Source organism: Mus pahari, chromosome 5 (assembly GCF_900095145.1).
Source record: "Mus pahari chromosome 5, PAHARI_EIJ_v1.1, whole genome shotgun sequence".
Taxonomy (NCBI): domain Eukaryota; kingdom Metazoa; phylum Chordata; class Mammalia; order Rodentia; family Muridae; genus Mus; species Mus pahari.
In genome coordinates this window covers 38,381,291-38,385,156 of record NC_034594.1, presented here as the reverse complement: position 1 = coordinate 38,385,156, position 3,866 = coordinate 38,381,291, and the positions used below count along the sequence as shown (strand labels likewise).

Below are 3,866 nucleotides of genomic sequence, written 5' to 3'. Positions count from 1 at the left end.
TGAGACCGTGAAGCAATTTTAACGCTGTATACTGAGGAGCCCTGAGGAAATAGTTTCTCCCTACTCCTTACTCTACCGTTTGAGGTGGACACGCGGGAAACGCACACTCGGGAAGAGATGACGTCATGGGGGGGGGAAGGAAGCTATCTTAGGGAACAATCCATGAAAATGCAGCTTAAAGGTAGCTCGTATTTTCACTTTGTTATTTTTCTTAAGACACGCTCTCAAGGCTGGCCTCGAAATCCTGATCCTGCTGCCTTCATCTCACAAATGTTGGGATTACAGACGTGTGCAGTCATGTTCTGAGAGGTAAGATTTTTCTCTTCATCCCTCGCAGTTTGAGGAGGTAACAAAACTTGCAGTAGCCTCCATCCTCAAGCGCGGCCTATCGTTTCCATGGAAACGCTTATTGAGCTAGGTCCTTTCACGGAGTCTTCGGTAGCTTCTAAAGTGCGCCCTGGGACAATTGGTTCTGCCCTGACTAAACGGCTCGCCCGCAGTCGCCGATGCGTTCGGAGTAATCTTGATCCCTGTCGGACGCCGTCACCGGCTCTTGCCTAGCCCCACCCATTCTGCGGGCCCGCCTCTCCAGCCCGCCGCCGGAGGCCCCGCCCCTACCTGGAGGCCCCGCCCCCGTGAATCAGCTGATCTCGCGTACCCGCGGTGCGGTCGGGCTCGCGCCGGGAGAAGAGCGCGGAGCTGCGGGAGCGTCAGGTGAGCCCGCGCGGGTCCGGGCGGTCCTCGGGTTCGAAGGCGGGTCGGCGGAGGTGCGGGGCGCGCCGGGCTGGCCTGCGGGGACGGCGTCTGCCTGGGAAGAGCTCCGGATGTGGTGGCTCGGCCCGGGTCCCACCCTCCGGGTCTCAGCGCCACTGCCAGGGTCCGAGCTGTGTGGCATTCCTTCGGGTCCCCTCTTCCCGCCTCCCCCCACGCTGCTTTCCGCCCATCGGCTCAGAAGGGTTGTTTTTTTTTTGAATGCCCACAGTGGGCGCCCAGCTGGCAAGACAGTGAACCTTGCTGAGTTGTCCTAGGTGGGTTTGCCCCAGGATGCAAATCGCGGTGAAAAGTGAAGGGGGGGCGGGGAGGGTGAGTGGTTTGAAACTGCGCTTGCTGAAATGAAAAGGACTTTGGTATCAATCAGTGGTCGTTTGACCAAATTCTTTAATGTATCAAGTCATCAAAGGAGAGAGTGAGCATCATGAAGACAGGAAAGAACACTGGAGCGATCTTGAGGAAATGGTCCTCACATTGGTGTGGGTCCTCCAGGCAACAGGGCTATTTGTAGACAAGCAACTGTAGATTTGTAGAGGCAAGCTACTGTTGAGTACTTCTGTGGTTACCAAAGAGGGAGAACACACTGGTTGAATTGGGTGGTCAAGAGCAGCGCTTTCTTATAGACTAACTGACTGCTGTACCCAAATTAAGGTTCTTACTCTGTTGCTCTTATATTTGTATCTGTTCTTTAAATGACTGTCAAGGATAAACTTGTATGATGTAGGTTTATTTGGAGCAGGTACAAAAATACAAAAAAGCTGTAGGTCATACTTTTTTGTTTTTATCATATACATGTATGTATTAGGGTTCTCTAGAGTCACAGAACTTATGGAATGTGTCTATTAAGGGAATTTATCATAGTGATACACAGTTTACAGTCCCAACTAGCCCAACAATGGGCAGCTGTGAATGGGAAGTCCAAGAATCTAATAGTTGCTCAGTCCCACGAGGGTTATTTCAGCTGGTTTTCTGGATAAGCTGGAATCCTGAAGAAGTGGGTTCCAACAGATGTGCTGGCACGTGAGTGCCGGCAGGCAAAGAAAAGAGAGCCTTCTTTCTTCCAATGTCCTTATGTAGGCCTCTAGCAGACGGCATGACCCAAATTAAATGTGTGTGCCATTACACCTGGATTTGGAACTTGCTTTGTCCCAGGCTAGCCTTGAACTCAGAGATCCTGCCTCATTCTCCTGGGATTAAAGGCATCTTTTACTTTGCCTGGGCCTAAGCTTTTCATGACCACTATGCCTCAAGAGTTGTGTTGTCCCATGTCAAGATGTGATTCAGAAACCTGTGTATTCCAGCCTCAAGATCTGGATCACAGGTGAGCCATCCATTTCTGGATTGTAGTTCGTTCCAGATGTAGTCAAGTTGACAACCAGAACAGCCATCACAATGTGTTAGGTGATGAGACCAGTGAAAGATTTCTTGTTTATTTTATATTTTTGATTCATTAACTCACTGTGTAGCCCAGTCTGGCCTAGAACTTGTGGAGCTCTTCTTGCCTTAGCATCCCAAGTACAAGTGGGCTTTGTCATACAAAGAGTGAATTGTAATATTTTAACCTTCTCTTTAGTAATAGAGGCATAATGGTAATTCCTAGGCTTTGGATCTGGAAATAGCTTGAACAGTGTCTTTCTTTGAGCCTCTTTGCCTCAGTTTCCTTATCTCTGCACTAGGCTTCTCTGGTATTAGTACCTACATGTATGGTTTATGTATCATTTATTACTATGCCTGTACCCTCAGAAATGACCGATATATATTAACTCTTTTATTAAAAAAGATTTATTTATTTATTATATGTAAGTACTCTGTAGCTGTCTTCAGACACTCCAGAAGAGAGCATCAGATCTCATTACAGATGGTTGTGAGCCACTATGTGGTTGCTGGGATTTGAACTCAGGACCTTTGGAAGAGCAGTCAGTGCTCTTAACTGCTGAGCCATCTCTCCAGCCCTATATTAACTCTTTATAGTTACTACTTTCTTTTAGTATACCATGAGCCAGGCTACGTAGTGACCTTTTGTTTTTTAAAAGTAGGAAAGAAATTTTGAATGAAGCAGTTACGTTTATTTTTTTTTGAATTATTTATTTATTTATTTATTTATTTATTTAATGTATATGAGTACACTGTAGCTGTCTTTAGACACACCAGACGAAGGTATCAGATCCCATTACAGATGGTTGTGAGCCACCATGTGGTTGTTGAATTCAGTCCTCTGGAAGAACAGTCAATGCTCTTAACTGCTGAGCCATCTCTCTAGTCCTAGAGTTGGGTTTATTAAGCAAAGGTTGTAACACAGATTTAAGCACTGGCATGAACAGAGTGGGAGAGTGGCAGGTAAGAAGGTGGTAGCAAGCCCCCTAATGAGGCACAAGCTCCCCGTTTATAGTCAGCAGTAGGTAGTAGGACTCTACAGTCCTCTCTATTGTCAGTCTCTGATAGAACAGCTATAGTCATTTCAGATATAATTTTATAATTTGTATTTAGAAGAAAAAATTATTTCAAGCTAATCTCTAGTAACTTTGGTTATTTCACAAAGGCATTTTAATATGGAAAATATGCTGATATAATCTACACCTAGTTAAAATTTATTACTTCATAAATTATGGCTAGTATTGGCAGATATAGAGTTCATATTCAAAGGTGTTTCATAATGTTAAAATTTGAAAGCCTGGGCCAGTGAGGTGGTGCAGTAGGTAAAGGTACTTGTCACCAAGCCTGATGATTTTAGTTCAGTTCCTGAAATCCACGATAAAAGGACTGAACTGATTGCTGTGGGTTGGCTTCTGACCTTCAGAGGCACCACACACACACACACACACAAAGCAAAAATAAATAAATAAATAAATGTAACACTTTTTTTAAAAAAAAAACATAGTAGTCTATAGTAGTACTACAGAGGTAATTTGGGAAGAAAAATTAAATAATGTTTAAAAACTACATTTATTTATTTAGATAATGTTTGATTTGTAGTTTGGGCCAGTGTTAAACTCTCATTCTCCTGTTTCAGCTTCTGGGCTGCTGGGATTACAGCTGTGTCCCACCGTACGCACCCCGACTTTGGGCTGCTGGGGTTACAGCTGTGTCCCACCGTA

At 45.0% G+C, this 3,866-nt stretch overlaps 1 protein-coding gene across 4 annotated transcripts in view; it reads left to right on the top strand.

The window, feature by feature from the left end:
- Nucleotides 1-227: 227 nt before the first annotated feature.
- Nucleotides 228-3,866, top strand: part of Als2 (alsin Rho guanine nucleotide exchange factor ALS2) — a 75,710-nt gene continuing 72,071 nt past the window's right edge. Inside the window, exon 1 of one of the 4 annotated variants that reach the window (XM_029538344.1) lies at nt 228-309. The gene's annotated coding sequence lies outside the window, so the exon portion shown is untranslated. Of the gene's footprint in view, nt 310-637; nt 715-2,071; nt 2,093-3,866 lie in introns of those variants that run through there. The other 3 variants (XM_021199378.1, XM_029538346.1, XM_029538345.1) reach the window with 3 other exon arrangements.